The sequence below is a fragment of the Podarcis cretensis genome (assembly GCF_951804945.1).
Source record: "Podarcis cretensis genome assembly, chromosome: 5".
In the NCBI taxonomy this organism is placed as follows: domain Eukaryota; kingdom Metazoa; phylum Chordata; class Lepidosauria; order Squamata; family Lacertidae; genus Podarcis; species Podarcis cretensis.
This window is the reverse complement of record NC_137174.1, coordinates 58,864,858-58,883,364: the sequence shown is the minus strand read 5'-3', so window position 1 is coordinate 58,883,364 and position 18,507 is coordinate 58,864,858. Positions and strand designations below refer to the sequence as shown.

The window sequence follows — 18,507 nt, the reverse complement described above, 5'->3', positions numbered from 1 at the left end:
GAGACAATGTAAAAGCAGGAGAATGAACACTGCTTTGGTGGTTGGTTTGCCTCTCACCTTCAGATACTGTGAATTCAGTTCAAAGTGTTAGCCGGCAAAGACTGTCAGCCCCTAGGTGCCCAAAGGGATGCTTTTCATTCCACATGAAGGGAATCCTGCATATCTCGGCTGAGATGTGTCACTGTTCTGTGTTGTATCTGTCCTGGAGAGCTAGGAGATTGAATAATGCCAAATTAATGGAGAACTAGGTGCAAAAAAGGGCCACTATTTTGTTAAATTGAAATAGCTGTATTGAGTCCCGTCAAGGGAAATGGTGGGTATAAAAAATGTATAAATAAATAACTATATGGAGAGCAACCAAATTTTTAGTTTAAAGAGAGCAGGGCAAGTCAGAAAGGTGGTATGCAGGTGCCAAACAAATGGACCATTATACTGACATTCCTCTCTTCTCCTTGAGGTAGAGGAAGATAGTTTTCACCTGCTGTACCTCTTCCTGGTGAAAGGTGAATTCTGGACACTAGGATGAGGGATGGCCCTATTTTCTTAATAGGGTTCAAGATCTTTACAGAGCTTCTTTTTCTTACCATGTTCTCTTCCCTGTCTTTGCTAATTAGAGGCCCATGGTACCCAGACCAAAGTAAGGAAGAAAATATGCCCTATGCCAGCCTGTCACTTTAAGATTACCCAGTTTTTCTAGCCCTTGGTTCTCCTCTGGTGGGGAGTCATGTCCTTCCTTACAATTTCCCAATACGCAGGCTGGGGAAAGGCTGCTAGGCTGCTGTCTCCTAGGTGCCATTGCTACCTTGCCTGATTCATCCCCTGGTTAAGAGCCACCTGTCAGGCAGAACCAACGTGGGTCAAGTGTCTTAAAAGCTGGACTGTTGCAAACAAAATTGGTTGTCCCTCAACTTCACAAATAAAATACTTTTGATCTCTGATGTATTTAAAGGTAAAGGTAAAGGTACCCCTGCCCATACGGGCCAGTCTTGACAGACTCTGGGGTTGTGCGCCCATCTCACTCAAGAGGCCAGGGGCCAGCGCTGTCCAGAGACACTTCCGGGTCACGTGGCCAGCGTGACATCGCTGCTCTGGCCAGAGCCAGAGCCGCACACGGAAACGCCGTTTACCTTCCCGCTGGTAAGCGGTCCCTATTTATCTACTTGCACCCGGAGGTGCTTTCGAACTGCTAGGTTGGCAGGCGCTGGGACCGAGCAGCGGGAGCGCACCCCGCCGCAGGCATTCGAACCGCCAACCTTTCGATCGGCAAGTCCTAGGCGCTGAGGCTTTAACCCACAGCGCCACCTGCGTCCCAATACCCAATACCTGATGTATTTAGTTTTATACCAATAGCTTTAAAAAAATTTGGAAGCGTGTTGGTTTCTTTTAACAGTACTTGGAATCTGAAAGTCAGCAAGATGGTCAGGTATATGGTTCTATCCCTCTTCTGAAGATGGGCAGATAAGGGTCTATGTTGAACGTACCATATGATTGCCTGGCAACCATTCCTCTTGCCACCAGTAGCAGCTTCTGAATGCTTTGCTCCAGTGAAGCAAGCAAACAATCAAAATAAAACAAAGCTCCCCCCCCATAAGCAAGGCAATAGTTTATCTTCTTGACAAAGAGGCAGATGGTCTCACAGATACGTAGTTCCATTCCCCTGAAATAATTAAAGTTTCTATTTCCCCCCCTTAAAGGGAATTTGGTATGGGACGACAGAATCTGTCACTACATCCTCCATGCCAAAAAGTTCCAGATCTAGAGGACTTCCTACAGCTTCTTAATTCTTATTCAAAAGTAGGCTCTGATTCTTCATTTAACAGATGACAGAGCTACCTCCCAGCTTTTACCCTGCCCTGCTTTCTAGTTTCCCAAGGTATGCTGTTTGACTAGGATATATCCATCCCTGTATGAAAGATCAGATCACTTGCACATTCACAGCCAGTGTTCTAGACCATTCTTTTCCTTTGTGCCATCTGAGTGTGTGTTTTAAAAGAAAAGAGTCAGACAGGTATGGTATTCTGAACAGCCCTGATTTTGCCTCAGTGGTCTCCCACACATTGTGGATAATGTGCCAAACTACTACAGTGGTGCCTCGCAAGACGAAATTAATCCGTTCCACGAGTCTCTTCGTCTAGCGGTTTTTTCGTCTTGTGAAGCAAGCCCATTGACGGCTTAGCGGATTAGCGCTATTAGCGGCTTTTAGCGGCTTTTAGCGGCTTATCGGCTTAGCGGATCAGCTGATAAGCGGCTTAGCGGCTTAGAAAAGGGGGGGGGAGGAAAAAACCCCGCAGGAACTCGCAAGACATTTTCGTCTTGCGAAGCAAGCCCATAGGGAAATTCGTTTTGCGAAGCGCCTCCAAAACGGAAAACCCTTTCGTCTAGCGGGTTTTCCGTCTTGCGAGGCGTTCGTCTTGCGGGGCACCACTGTATCAGCTTAGCTGAAATGTTTGTCCCTTCCTAAACCTGACGTCTCTGCTCATGGGACGAGGAGCTCACACTCCTCTGCTGCCCAGCACAAAGTAACTGTGTCAATTGTCCCTTACCTTCCTTTGTACCACATGGTAGTTCTTCTCTCCAGCCAATTCCTGGCCAAGAAACTGATTCAGCCTGCATTTTTACACTGCTAAACTGTCTTGCACCTGGGTGAGGACATTGAGCATTTAGTGATCTGCATTCACAAATTAGAAACTACTGGGGGGAATATCTGGTACCCAGGACTTTTAGGGGATACTATGCAAATCCATAGCAATGCATACATAGAACAATAAATAAGATTTGTAACATTTGTGTGCACATGATATTTTTAAACCAATCATTAAACTGTGAAGAACCTTTCACGGAAGCAGGCAAACAGTTTCAGACGTCACAACCCCTGGTAGTAAAAGCTAACCACACCCAAAGGTCCCGGGCAAAGATGTGCATCCTCATCTATCGAGAGGACACCAATAGCACCAGCACAAGATGCACCTCAGAAGAGAGATCTAGCTTTCCACAAGTGGGGGACCATCAAATAAAAGGTCTTCTCCTGCACTGTCACCTGTAAATGCAATTTGCAGGTGGAATCACAAAGACTGACTTCTCTATAAGTCTTAATGCCCAAGCAGATTAATATTTCTTTTGAATATGGGGTCCCAAGTTGCTTAGGGCTTTTTATAAGCACCCAGAATCTGGCTAAGAGGAGAATTGACAATCCTTTTTGACCCCATAACATTTTCCACTATCTAGTTTCAGTGCCAACGTGGAAAAGAGGATTGAATCGTTAGATGGACAGATAGCTGTCCCATAGAGGAAGAGTTAAAAAAAAACATATATTTTTTTTAGCTCTCAGGCTTTTCTGACCCACGCTCCAGGTATCATGCGTTTTGGTGCAGAGGAGGCAGTTTGACATGACGTGGGCTTTATTTTATCAGCATGAAACAACTCTCTTGCTGCTTCTCTGTCACAATTGCTGCAGTTACTTTTCCAGGAGGTTATACAGGAATATAAAGTAGGTCATGCTGTGCACTGTGGATTCCGTGCAATCCCAAATATGGAAACCTGCCTGTGCAGTCTATAAGTGGGACATTCTAGAAAGTTCTGGAAGATTAGAGTTGCCACCACTCTCTTCTTTACCCAGGTATTTGGTGTTCTTTACATGGAGTGAGGGAGTTTGACCAACACCTTTTGGCTCAGTTTCTTTATGACCACATAGTGAGCAGCAGCAGAAAGGGATCTCTCATCATTTGGTAGTTCTGTAAGTTGTTGTTCCCATTCTCTTCCCCACCTCCAACTCTGTACGGATAGGGTATTGCTAAACCAAATGTGTCATGACTTCTTCCACCCCTTCCAAATTCTCTGAATTGGCCCGTCCTTGTCATTGCCTAGTTTGTCAACACTGTGAAGGCATCAGCCTTGTAGCGCTTCTTGAACTCTTCATCAACACTGCCTTTGGAATCTTTAGGCTCAGAAGCCTTTGGCTACTCAGTGCCATTACTGTATTTCATCACCTAAGCAGTTGTGGCCAGTGCCCCCTTTGTATCAGCATGTTAAGAAGCTTTATACAGTGGTACCTCTAGTTACGGACTCGATCCGTTCCAGGGTGCTGTTTGCACCCCGAAAAGTCCGCAGCTAGAGTGCCACTTCTGTGCATGCATGAGACGCGCAGAGCACTTATGCACATGTGCGCACGGTGAAACCCGGAAGTATACACTTCCAGGTTTGCCGCGTTCGTATCCTGAAAAAATGCAACCGGAGACTGATGTAACAAGGTGCGACTGTACAGGATCTCCTTCTAATACTCCTACTTGTTGCATCATCATTTTCTCAACCCTTTGACAGTGGCCAAACACTATAAACAGTTCAACATTGCCTACAGCAGTGAAAGTTTTAAACCTAACCTAATGGGCTGAAGAAATTACTCTTGGCTATCGTTTAAAATGGTTGAGAAGGAGAGAAGTGAGAAACATCCTTTTTCCTCCCCTCTGAGGTCAGAAGACAGAAGCGACGGACCAGACACGTGTTTCATTCCAGAAATCGTTTTTCCTCTGTACTTCACAAAAGGAAAAGAAGGCAAAGAACCATGATCTCCTCCTTCCTCCTGGCCCTCTTCACTGAGGAAGAGGTGTGAATTCTCACTGCATTTTTCATCTGTCAAGTTGGAAGTGGGGGCAGGGGAACAGGCATGATGCCAGCACACTTCCTCCCCATCCACCAGCATTGGGGATTTGCCTCTAGCACTTCAGCCATGAAGAGGCAAAAGCAATCATAGACTCCCTACATGTTGAAGCCAGTCTTCCAAAGATAGTTGTGGAGTCTTTGAAAGCACCAAGCTATGCTGATGTCTGTCCAGCACGACTTCAGAGGTGCCATTCACAGTGACAACACCTGTAATTCTCAACTGTCTGGGCATTTAGAGTGAGTTAACATGAACATTGTTGTGAGCACTTGATTCTTCTAAGCCTGTCCCTTTCCCACCTGGACTGTCTGACTAGTGCTGCTCTGCTGTTGAAGTAAGTTAATAAAATTGTTGACTGAATTGATTCTGAGTTACACTCTGTATTACTAAAAGAAATTAAATGCTAGATGAAGACATCACTGCTCAGATGTCCTAGGATTCAAGACTTTGTTAGGCTAAAATACTGGGTTTTGTACAGAAACAATAATTTAGAAGAGGAAGTCTCCTTCTGCATGTCAACTTCCCAAATCATATATTCACATCAACATTAATACTTGTGTCAGACTTAAAAAATAAGTAATGATATACACAGCTTTTCCTTTATGGGCATCATCTCTGTGTAGGCAAAATCACCAGAGGGTGGTATTTTGGCTACTACATGCAGTCAATGCAAGGATTTCTGCTTGCACACTAGGACTTCCTCCTTGTTCCTGTTCTGTGCCCTCCCCTAAACTACTCCAGAGGGCTGGGGGAACTCCTAGAACAAATTTAGGGGGTATGCAGGCAGGGCTGTAGCTAGGGGGTGGTGAGGTGGACCCCCGCCAGGGGCGCACAAAATCAGCTTAAAAATATGTCCATAAATATAAATATTGAGTATTGCCTCATAAGAAATGGTTTTAAATAGAGGGTGAATTGAATGGGTGGAGGGAGGGGGGTTGTAGGACATGGCTAGGGGGAGCAATCTGGACGGTTCTGCCAGGGGCGCAAGATCACCAACTAAGGCTCTGCATGCAGGGGGAGAAAAGGGAGAGAATGTTCTATTGGTCAAGCAGAAATCTTTGTGCTGATGGAGCTTTCACTTTAGCACTATGTTGAATACAACCTAGACATGATTCTGCTGAGAAGGGATAATGGGGCAAGTCCATTAGGAGCGGGGAACCAAGCAATAGGAAAATAAAGACAAGAAAATAATAAAGAGAACTATTTGACTTGGGGCAAATGAGCGATTTTAAAACAGGAAAAAGCAGCTAACATATTAATCCCTGCTGTGCAGCCTCTGTGTTCTTTTTGCAAATGATTTCTGAATGTCATCTAATCCTTCTAAAACTTAGGAAATACAGGCTTGTCTCTGTACGCAATGCTATGTAATCAGAGGAAATTAACCAGATGAAGTGAAGGGAGCTAACTAAATTGATAAATCATTGACGGTAAGGAGTTGTGTATGTATCTAATTGCATTTTGTAAATTAATGCCCAACATGTTCCTGAAGGGTTGGTGTGCTGAACATATATGCAAAAATATGCTAAAATACCCCAGTGAGGCTTTGAAATCTGCCTGTTCATAGATCATTGTGCACATCACCTTCAATTGCTCTGGACAGCTTCTAACAGGGACTTTTTGCAGCCCTTGAATTTATGCAGTGGAAATTCACAATGGAAATTGAACAAGCCTCAGAGTCACGGAATAAATCAAATCTCATTTCTCCGTGTGTGGAGGGTGGGCTTTTTGTCCTGTCCCTTTGCCTTTCCAGCAGCTTTTAAATTGTACTGTTTTCACACCACCAGGTCAGATCCACCTTTCCTTTTAATGATCAGTTCTTAGTGCTTGGCCACTTCCCTGAACCTTTTTTAAAAAAGAAAAAAAATCAGAGCTAATGGCTCATCAGATGCCTGGTGCCTTGCTATAGCTCTGTAACTTTAATTCTTGCATGAGAATTGTTAGGCAGAAAGAATGATGGCCCTCTCAGGAATATAGTAAGCTGCTTTATATTGAATCAGGCCATTGAGCTTGTGTATTCTCTGCACCAATGATGGTAAATCTGTGGCCCTCAAGATTTTGCAGGGCTACAGTTCCAGTAATCCGTGAGCCATGCTCGCTGGGGCTGATGGGATTTAGAGGGCCAGAGGATTCCCAATCCTTTTCTGTACCAACTGGTAGTTCTCCAGGAAAGGGAGTCTTTCCCACCCCTTTCTGGAGACACCAGGAATTGAACCTGGAAGACCAGGTTTCGCATACTAAGGAGACACTGTACTACTGAGCCTTGAGCATTCTTTAGGCTCACATGTAACACAGTTGGTTGGCAGTACAGGCCAGAATTCCTAAATGTTTTGTCTATGAAATGCTTCTTTCACTGATAAGAAAATCTTAAATGATTTGAATGCGCCGCTTCTTTTCTTTTCTTTTTTTCATTTAGGCCAGGGGTGGTGGGCGACCTCTGGCCTTCCATATGTTGGTCTGCAGCTTCCATCAACTCCAGCCAGAGGTTCCCCATGGATGTACATAGAGGTTGTAAATAAGGTTACTCAGGGCTGTAAATACTGTAACATCAGAATATTGGGCTGCAGTCTGGAGAGCTGTACAATTCCGCTCTCTGTCTATTTTTAAGGCAGATATTTGGACACCAAGACTGGCACTATAAAAGAGGATTGCCCTAATTTTTATTGTATACTTGGAATCCTATTGATTCTCTGCCTCTTTGTAGAGAGGAGGGCAAAATTTTCTTTTATAGCCATGAGAGACTGATGTAACCACTTTCCAAAATCTTAAACAGAATGGCTTGTTTAAGATCCACCCAGCATTTCTTTAGTAGCCCCTACAGAGTCCACCCCCAAGATATGGTTTGGCATGTTGGATTTGTGCACTACTTGGTGGGGGATATTGAAGAAGTGGATTTTGGGGTGTTGGCTGTAAATTCTTAGTCTAATAGTTATGCATAGTACTAGTCTCTCCTGCCTTAACCATTGCTTGAGAACATTTTTTGTTGGGGGGGCAGTGCTTTTTACACCCTTGAAAAACCTGACTGGCATTTTCTCCCCTTATCTTCTGAGTTGTACTTACTAAAGGTTGCAATGATGAGACTAGCCATAGCATATAAGTTTGCTCATGGCCATGAAGGGTTATCTTTTCCAAAGCCTAGTTCACAATCAGGGCTTACAGTTCTACTCATTCCCTCATCCTTGATGGGGAGCCATATGCCTAGATCAGAGGTTTTCAACCTTTTTGAGTCCACGGCGCCCTTGACCAATTACATTCTTTCTGCGGCACCCCTGTGGGCCTCAGGAGCCCAGTTATGTTACCCCTTGCCTATAGAGCTGGCACCCTCTCACGCTTTCTCAAACACGCTCACTTGTGGAGTGTTCCCTCAGTCTCTTCTCCTCTCCCCTCTCATTGGGAGTCCTCTGAGCTGCCCCTCCCCCACCCTCTAAGAGATGTGCTTCCTCACATTGCCCCACAGAGATCTGGGACTTGTCTGCCCATTCCCAACAGTGGGTCTACAGCTCCCAAGTCTCTAAAAGCTTTTTGATTGCACTGTAGGGACAAAGGTTAATACTGGCTCTTTGTTTTGTAAAGGAGATTTCTTCCAGAAGAAATCTATCAGGCTTGTATGTGTGTGCCCAGCACAAAGAAGTCAGCTGCCTTGCCTGGACCTGCAGCAGCCTCTAGGGTGGAGTTTGGCAGATGTTTTGCATTGGCAGTGGTATCATGAAGGGTACAGCAACGAATTGCTCCCCTGATTAAATCTGCAGGGTGCACTTTAGGGAATCGGGATTGAATTACCAGAGCTGGAACTTGTTCAAAAGCCTGAGGATCATCCCTGCTGTGATTAACAACAAAAACAAACCAACTGTTGGCTCTCTTCTGCTTCAGACATTAACTCCCTGGGTTGCACCTGTGCCCCTACTCCCCCCACCCAGTGCATTGCATAAAAGAGGGGAGTGGAAACTATTATGGATTCTGTAGGCAAGATTATCTGCATTTTGCTGTGGAAGTGGGGGAAATAAGTTCAGTTAAATAAAAAGGAAAAGTGTATTGGTTTTTTGATTAAACAAAGCATCTCAATATATAACATAGACCTTTTTCAGTTTTGCTCTATGGAAGCTTACATTATTTTTTTTTTTTAAGCAACAGGAGTAGGTTCTGTTGGAGGTGATATCCTCTGGTGTGAGAGCTATCTCACCCTTCCCTGCACCTGCGCCAGTGATCCTTCCTTCTGATCACCATTGCCTGTTTGAGCTTTGCCTTCCCACTTCCTAACTGCAGTTTGCCCCATGATGTTATTGTACCCCTTTTTGTCAGATGTAGTCCTAAGAAGCAATTTATCTGGATGCCCAGCCTCAGTGACCTGTTACACAAATCATGGTAGTAGTACTCGTGATCTAGAACTAACCTTACCATAACACTAATTTTGCAGTAGCAACTTCGAAGAAAGGACTAGTGCTGCTTTGGAATGATAGGGAATAAAGAAACAATAGTGTTTGTTTATGCTGGAGGAGACTCTTGAGAGTCCCATGGACTGCAAGAAGATCAAACCTATCCATTCTGAAGGAAATCAGCCCTGAGTGCTCACTGGAAGGACAGATCGTGAAGCTGAGGCTCCAATACTTTGGCCACCTCATGAGAAGAGAAGACTCCCTGGAAAAGACCCTGATGTTGGGAAAGATGGAGGGCACAAGGAGAAGGGGACGACAGAGGACGAGATGGTTGGATAGTGTCTTAAAAGCTACAAACATGAGTGTGACCAAACTGCGGGAGGCAGTGGAAGACAGAAGTGCCTGGCGTGCTCTGGTCCATGGGGTCACGAAGAGTCGGACATGACTAAACAATAACAACAACAAAGTGTTGGTTTAAAAGAACAATAATTTTTGAGAATTGGAGGGGGGGCAGTTTGAGAGAAGTGCTAATGTGCTTGGATTGAATAAGCAAGAGGAGTGCAAGCAGCATAAATGGTATTTTCCCTAGTGAATTGTAGCCACGTGATTCTCATTGACTTGAATGGGTGTCGTGCTGCTAAAACACTTTTAAATTCAGCCCATTTAATGGCCAGGCTGGAAGCCAGCGGGAAATTACTGCCGTTGCTAATACATGCTTGCATCTTTGCAAAATCTGAGAGTAAACCTAGGTGGAGGAACTGTGGGTTTTTGTACTCTCCTCTCCACCTCCAACCACATCATTTTTCCTCTTCACTGAAACTCTGCCCAAGTCAGACTGTGGTCCCTGCCGCCACTATGGTCTTGAACAGTGCACAGCACAAGGCCTGATCTAGTTGGTAACTTTGAACTACTGCTAGACCATTTTATTGTGTCCTCAATCTTGGCTGTGTGGAGAAGTGATTTGCTAGCCTCTTGGAGTATTGCAACAATAATGTCGTCTAAAGGTAAAGGTAAAGGTAAAGGTACCCCTGCCCGTACGGGCCAGTCTTGACAGACTCTGGGGTTGTGCGCCCATCTCACTTAAGAGGCCAGGGGCCAGCGCTGTCCGGAGACACTTCCGGGTCACGTGGCCAGCGTGACATCGCTGCTCTGGCGAGCCAGAGCCGCACACGGAAACGCCGTTTACCTTCCCGCCGGTAAGCGGTCCCTATTTATCTACTTGCACCTGGAGGTGCTTTCGAACTGCTAGGTTGGCAGGCGCTGGGACCGAGCAGCGGGAGCGCACCCCGCCGCAGGGATTCGAACCGCCGACCTTTCGATCGGCAAGTCCTAGGCACTGAGGCTTTAACCCACAGCGCCACCTGCGTCCCCTGCGTGTGGAGAAGTGATTTGCTAGCCTCTTGGAGTATTGCAACAATAATGTCGTCTACTGTGCGGTAAAGCAAATGAAAGATGATTTTCTCCCCAGATTTCCAGCTGTGTTGGCCTTGGGGTCCTGGCTGTGTCATGACACCAGAGTCTAGAAGAGATTAGAGGAGATTAGAAGACCAGTGAGGCTGCTGCTGGAGATTAGAAGACCAGTGAGGCTGACTGACAGGATCACCCAGAACAATCTCCCACACCACCAGGATCTATAGGACCAGAGCCAAGACCCTAATGGGAGCCTTCCCCCTGAGCCTGAGAAACAAAATGCCTCTCACAATAGCAGCACAGGGAGGAAAATAGTCAGGAGGCTATAGAACAGAGGAAGCGTGCCTGTCTTCCAGGCAGAGGATTGGCCCTTTAAAATCTAAAGTTATCCACAAAGGTAAGGAGCCTGGGAAAGGCAGTCTGGGTAGCAGAGACTAAAGAAGACTCAGTCTGCTCGCAACCTTTGTTGAATGAGTAAGTTGCTTGCTCAGAGCTATCCATGGTTCTGCAGCTCCTGCCTTGCCTTACATCTGACTGGAAGAGGACATACTGCATCCCTTTTTGGAGGATGATGAGCCTGAGTCCTAATCTCTGTATCCAAAATCCCTACAATATGGTGTTGGTCACATTTATGATTTGGTTAAGAACATTCCCATGAAAGAAAATGTAAAATAGGAAGTATCAACAAGATTCTGGTGTTCCATTAAGTTATGTGCACTTCAGTCAAAGATGAGAGTGCCTGTTCCACCCCACCCACCCATTTCTATTAATGCTATGTATCCTTTGGTTGCAAGATCCAGTTTGTTCAAAAATGTAAGAAATACCCGAAAACTCCTAACGTGTTGTTCCTCTCCACTAGAGGAACAAATAGGACAGTTTTGCTCTAATTCTGTCTCTGATAATTCTCCCAAGGTGTTATTCTTTTCCATCAGAGAGGAGGGATCAAGAAGAAAAGGACAATATTGTTCTAATTCTGTCAAAGCCATTTACTTGCCATTTAGGAGTATATTCTTGTTAGCCTCAGAATTTCATGTAATAGAACGCTATCCAAATTCACTTATCATGGGAGTTGGCTCTCTCTCTGGTGAATATGAGCCCCAATTCCCTCTCTAGCTCTGAGCTTGGGAGAAGGGCAGAGGTTTGCCTCTGCTATCAAGTTATTCTTTGGAGGCACTTGCTGCACAACCCAAAGTTCAGGATGATGTCAGACAAGCTCTTGCCCCTGCTTCAGCGACGAGTAGAGTTGATGGTGAGCAGCTGTGTATCACCTTCATTTGAAAGAATCTGGAAATGGACACGAAATCTTAAGAACATAAGAAGCATTTGTTGGATCAGGCCAATGGCCCATCAAGTCCAGCATCCAGTCATCACATTGACCAACCAGATGCTGGTTGGGAAATCAGCAAATACGACCCGAGCACAAAAGCACTTGCCTCTTTTGTGGATTCTAGCAATTGATATTCATAAGCATACTGCTTCCAACCATGGAGGCAGCCTTCTTCTCCATGATAATCCTATTTTAAAGCCATCCATGTTGATGGCCAACAGTTCTACAGCACAGTCATTTAGGGAGTCTAGACATTTTACCTTTTGTCATAGGTGGAACGCATATGCAGCCATTTTATGTGAGGATACTTGAAGCCACCCATTACTACAACAAAATTCCCATGAATTTTATCGGTCACCAGAAATTCTTTGTTGCATTGGAAATGCAAACTAGGCCCAGGTGGCAGTGCAATTTTGTTTTGAACAATTTGGAAGTTGGCAAATATTTAGTTTATTTTGGAAAGTATGCCCTTGGTTAATGCAGATCATTGACTTTGGCTACTGAGGGATGTTTTTAAAAGCTATGAACACTTAATTCATATGTGTTCCTTCCAGCTGAACTAATGAATGTATACAGTAAACAATAGAGAGCACAGCTAAAGTAAAAAGAGCCAAATTTGTCTGGGAAGAGAATGTCTTGCTAGGTTCAGTTGTGTATCCTCTTTAAAGGGCTCCAGCTACTTTACTGTTGCCAGAATGGTACACACACCCACATACCCACACAGAGTGAGAACCTAAGACCATTTTTAACAGCATACTTGCTAGGCCTGCCTGAGGGAGGAGCTGGACTCCAGGACAGTAACCTGTCTTCCCCAAATACCATGTATAAGAAGAGTCTTCTTCTTCTTCTTCTTCTTTTCTTCTTCTTCTTCTTCTTCTTCTTCTTCTTCTTCTTCTTCTTCTTCTTCTTCTCCTCCTCCTCCTCCTCCTCCTCCTCCTCCTCCTCCTCCTCCTCTCCCCTCCCCCACCCCCAGTTTGGTCCTACTTCTACTCATTTGTAATTTCTGCTAGTTGAGTTTAGTATCCGTAGTACATTATCTGAAGAATGTAGTGAGACTCAACTGATAGCTCCATCTGCTTGAACTAACATACGAGAATGACTTGATTCTGTGGTTAGTCGTACGGATAACTGCTGATAGTCTGAAACAGCACTGCTGTAAAAACCTTTCAATTTGGATCATGAACCACAGCCTGCTTGGCCATTCTGTCTACAGCTCAGCATATTTGTCTGTGGAAAAGTGGTCTCCTGCTTCAAATTCTGGCATTGTGTGTTCTATGCCTCTACAATAAAACGGAGTAGGGCACTTCAATTGATCAAGCGCTATGTAACTATTGTGGATGCTGGTTTTAGTCCAGGGCTACTGCTTTAAATTTCTATTCCACCTTTCCACACAATAGTGTTCAAGATAACAACAACAAATGAGATACAATGCAAAATAAAGTAATTGCACAAAATACTCAGCTGTTTATAGAACAAGTAAAAAACAGATCAATAAAGCAGTGGCTATTTAACAAAAGGCAGGCAGTAGATGAAACAGATCAGTGGAACTGGCCAAAAGCCTTTCTAATTAGAAAGGTGTTCACTTGTCAAAAGATCGCTAGAGAAATAAGGCTTCCTAAGAAGGGAGTTCCAGGGCCTGTGCAGCCACTAAAAAGGACCCTTTTCAAGTTCTACCAAATGAATGGTGGCAGGACAGAAAGAGGAGCCTCTTCTATAGATCTTAAAACCCAGACACATTTGTATGGGAGAAAGTGGTCCGTAGGGTCACCTCAACCAAAGCTGTTTAAGGCATTGTTGAGCATCACCAGCAGTTTGAATTGCACTTGGAAATAGACTGATGGCCAGTGAAGATGTTACATGAAGAAAGTCACATACTGCCTATAACCAGCCCCAGTTAGCATCTTGGCTGCAGCATTCTGAACCAGCTGAAGTTTCCAAGCACTCTACATAGGCAACCCTACACAGAGTGAAAATACAGTAGTCCAGATGAAATGTAACCAAGACATGTGTCATATGGCCGTATCTGAAATTTCTAGGAATGCACACTGTACACTAGCCATAACTGTGAAGGGCCATTCATGTGATGGTTCTAATGTGCATGTTCTTTAATAAATACCTTAAATGAAACTAGATTCAGATACATTCACTACTACTTCATTTGCTGAGATAACACGATGCTTGTTAATGTGTTGAGTGCACTAAGGAACATTAGGCTGAATTGAAAAGAAGTTGAGGGAGGGATTAAAAATAAATAAATAGAAACCATGGAAACTTGGACAAAGCTTCTCTTGGTCAGGAGTAGTGTTTATGCACAATTCCCTTCCCTTGTCATTTGTGCAGTTATATATTACCTTTTACCTTGCTTTCTCGCTTCCCCAAGGCCTCACCTAAATGTTCAGCACACTATGAAAGACTAAGTGTTGCAGTAAATTACACAATAGTTCAGAAAGTATGCAAATTTAATTTAGTAAATAATTACTCTTGAGTGAGGAATTGGGATTTTGGTGGAATTGAGCTGAACACTGTTAATGGATCTCAGATGAATATTGTGGGTGGTCCAGTCACAATCTAGAAATCTAGAAACAGTTACAAAATGTGCTGAGTGTTTTGTTTTTATTTAACATCTAATTATTTAGTTACAGTACATACTTTGTCTTTGCTGCTTCTAGGAATTAATTCCAGCAGAGACTTCAGCTGCATCAGCAAATTCTTAAGATGCTGTCTGCAGACTGATACAATTTTTCAGCTTTTTCTGTATTAATTAGAACACTCTTGTAAAATTTGTCAATTATCTGTTGTTTTATGTACAGATTCAGTCACTGCTTTCCAGTTAAAGTGATAAGTCTTTCAATTACAGGAAGAAATTATATTAGCAGCTAATAGTTTCCAGAGACATGCTTTTGGATAATGGATGGGCATGTTAAGTGTAGGACCATTTTTGTGACATACAGTGCTTAATTAACTTTATTTGTTTTGGAAGAATGCATAGGAAATAGCTGTTTAAATCAAACTCATTGGGCTGATCTGTCCCATCTAGCTGTATTCTGGAGGGTAAACACTGCAGGTCTAGCAGTTCAGTATATTTTGCTTTGAAAGGGCTTTGGTTAGGATGGTCTTCCCCAACCTGGTGTGTGCCAGATGTGTTTTGGACTATAACTTCCATCAGCTTTCTGTTACAGGGATAATATAGGTTGCCACTTTCAAAAGAAACTAAGGCAATTGCATCTTTGGCCTATCTTCTCAGCTGTTTCTGAAATAACCTCATGACAGATATTACTGCAAGTTCGTATGACCCCCTTTGTGTGCTCAAATTAGGAGGGGGGGAAGCAAAATAGGGGCACTAATTGCACAACCTTCCTTGTTTCCAAGGTAGCTATTAAAATCTTAACACTTTTCGATTTCCCATATATGCAGTTCCACAGTCCCCAGAGCTACAATTATTTCCTTGCCGTGGGGCGTTTATTTTTTCTTGTTACTAAACCTATAAGGGAGGTCATGGAGTGAAGGCCTATTCAGTGATAACATGGTGAAAGATAGATCTAATCTTCAACAATACATACCTGTGTGAAAATGGTTACAAGTTCCTTCTTAAAGCGAGAATCTGACGGGTTCCCTCCTCATAAGGAACATCATTTTCAAATGTTGCAACAAATAGACTATCTTTACATGTGCACAAGAAATGTGACTCATGAAAGAGCATTTAGACTATAGCCCCCACCCCAAAGTACCCTTGATGGGTGCATAGCATGGTTAAACCTGTGACGTTTTATATAGAAGTGTTCCTGATATGCAGAATATAATAATCTGAATTTTTTTAGTGCCACTTACCCAAATCAGGCACATTCATAGCACGCACGCCCCAAACACCATCTTTTTATATTGTTGACATCCATCTCGATAGACAATGGAAGAGTGTGCCATTGGGGTAAGTCAAATTGTTGGAGAGTTATAGCACCTGCTGTAGCTATAGAGACCAATATGAGAGACCTGTTTTGATGCAGCTGGGGCAGATGAAGGTGTTCACTTCTGCTGATGCACGTGTACCATGGTGTTTCTTCTCTCTCTGGTCCTCCCAGTGGTCATTTCTCCTCTTGTCACTGCTGACTGTCTCCAGACTCTGCAGTTTTAATGTTGCCAGCCTTCATATCATGTTTTATAACACAGGGTTGATCTGCCAGCAGGCCTGGAGTCTGGAGCCAGCTCTTTGGGGATCCTGCCATCTTCCATTCTGTGTCCAAGACCAAGCCAGTGTAGATGTCACTGAGACAGAAGTGTGAACATGCTGAGAATGTTGGCTTGGAAGAGCACATCTTTGTTTGAGACTCTGTCCTGCCAAGTGATGTTTATATTAGGAAAGCCAATACTGATTTATCAGGAAATGTATTCTAACACTATAAAATATAAAGTCTCTCAGTAATTCAGTAGGATTTTATTCCATCAGAAACAGCCTTTTTTGCACCTCTATGTTCCCTTGATGAGTTCATTCAATTATCATACTGGTGATGTGTTTTGGATGCTGTCTCTGCCTTCCATATTAATAGGATACCAATGTGGCTGGGATAGATGTTTGTTTGCTTTTTAACTCACTGTGCAAGAGGTCTGGTACCTGCCTCAGATCAGCATCTCTGACTGTAGTTCCAGAAACAACCACATACCACAACATGGCTGAGTTGCAACAGTTACCTGATCTTCTTATTTGCAAAACTGTATTTGACCATACAAGCACAAGAGCTTAAATTCTCACAAGTTGCTTAATAAAAGCCATGTTTCTTTTATACATGGACAAAAATCTGTCTTTTGGAATGATTGGGAAATAATTCATTTTTGCAGAGAACATCACGGGGTTTTGGTTCATGAGAACAACATGTCTAAATCTTTGACAGTAGTGAGGATTTCCACCAAGTGGACAAAACCAGCCTGTTCCTAAAAATTCTTGGACTGACACCCTTCATTTGCTTCATAGCAACTGCAACGTGATGCTCACTTCTTAGACAGCCTCCTGTATTGCAGTTTGTCACTTGCAACTCAAGTGTTGTTCCTACTTACTGAGGTGCAGAGAAATTGGTAATGTGCAAGACTGTTGCCACAAGTTGCGGCTTGTTCAGGGATTGACCTCACACTACCACCCACATCTTGCATCCCTAAGATACGGCAGGCAGTAGCAGGGTGGGAGCTGCTACTTCGGGGGGGGGGGGGGGAACAAGCTGCAGAGAAATCTGGAGCAGGGTATATCTGAACGAAGAACAAAGCAGATTTATCAAAGGAGCCAGCTCTGTTCCTGCTGTGAGTGGCCTCAGCCTAGATCTTCAAATTACATAAATTCTAAACTGCATTTGTCGCTTGTGGAAAGAGAAGACGGTTCAGTCAAAACCTCTGCAAATGCCAGGCTTCTAATGACAAAGAGGGTATAAATACTGGTCCTCAACGGAGTGTAAGAATGGGGAACTGAGATTTGTGGAAGAGCTGCTCCCTGCCGTGTTCTTGGCTTAAAAACCGTTGCAGCTATTCCCTTGCCTGCTGGACCTCTCTTTTTGCAATGCTCCTAACAGGTATTTTTGTGTGCCATTTCTGCCCACAAATTGAGGCTTTACATCTTCAGAAAGTGAGGTGATCTGTTTAAAAGCTGTGCCAATCCAACAGGGACAATTAAGTTTTGTCTCTTTCTGGGTTTTTTTTTCCTGAGAGGCTTGGAATACATGCCTCTGTTTGCTGCTGGAGTTCTTGTTATTACTTATATTTGTTAGTTGATTTACACAAAAGAAAGTCTCAAAGCAACTTAACAAGATAACAGACCACAGATAAAACAATTAAAACCAGAAAATTTAAAACAATGAAATCCAAAATACTTAAAACATTTATCCATCCCGCTAAAGGTGACCATCACCATAGGAGCCAATGATTAGCAACGGCCTGAGTAATAATGATGGCACCAGGTGCATTTCCCTGGGGAGAACATTTCACAGATGGGGGGGGGGTGTCACTAGTGAGAATGCCCATAAGCAACAGAACTTCATGTGCAGCAGTAGGAGGCTGATGTGACTTAATGTGTTGCACAACAGCAAGAAAGCCCACCCAGAAATGATGTCAGAGACTTCAGGTCAATGCCCAGGAATAGACAACTGTTTAAATATGTAAGGAAACTAATTGATACTAAACTTAATATGCCTATTTTTTAATTTAAAAAAAACCCAGTGTTGAGAACTTGTGTGTGCAAACTCTTGCATTCTCACTGTCTCTTCAGGCATTTAAAAATAAGATCATGGTAGCTTTTTCAATGTGTCATGGTAAGAAGAAGCTAAACAGGTGAGAACCTTGTACGCACTGCCTTGAAGCACACATTCAGAAGACAGCTCTGTTCAGAGCCTCCTTCCCTTTCAAGTACACTTCACCTTCTTTCTGTGGTTAATTGTAGATGACTTGAATCTGTACAGTTGGCAAGAGGACAGAGTTCTGATTCATGGAGCTGTGGTGATAGCTTTCTATTTAACTGTCTGGCAGAGGGTGTATTATTCGATTATGCTCAGTCCCTAGTGGCTAGTTGCATTCGGGAGTGAATTATTCTTCCTCCTGGGTCTGATCTCTGTGCTTGAGGTCTACGCTTTCAAACACTTATTATTCCCATCACAACCTCGGCACATATGCAAGAAAATGGCCAATTGAATCTGTAGATAGCTGTTACTGCTGGCGATTTTTTCCTCACTGCCAGTAAACCTGACAAACAGAATCAAGGAAGGAGGCTGTTTTCA

General features: G+C 43.6%; 1 protein-coding gene and 1 long non-coding RNA gene across 4 annotated transcripts in view; one reads left to right on the top strand and one right to left on the bottom strand.

The window, feature by feature from the left end:
* LOC307216861 overlaps positions 1 to 18,507 on the bottom strand; it is a 330,476-nt gene that overhangs the window by 172,432 nt on the left and 139,537 nt on the right. The gene's annotated exons all lie outside the window — the stretch shown is intronic.
* Positions 1 to 18,507, top strand: part of ARMH3 (armadillo like helical domain containing 3) — a 132,526-nt gene that overhangs the window by 107,987 nt on the left and 6,032 nt on the right. The gene's annotated exons all lie outside the window — the stretch shown is intronic.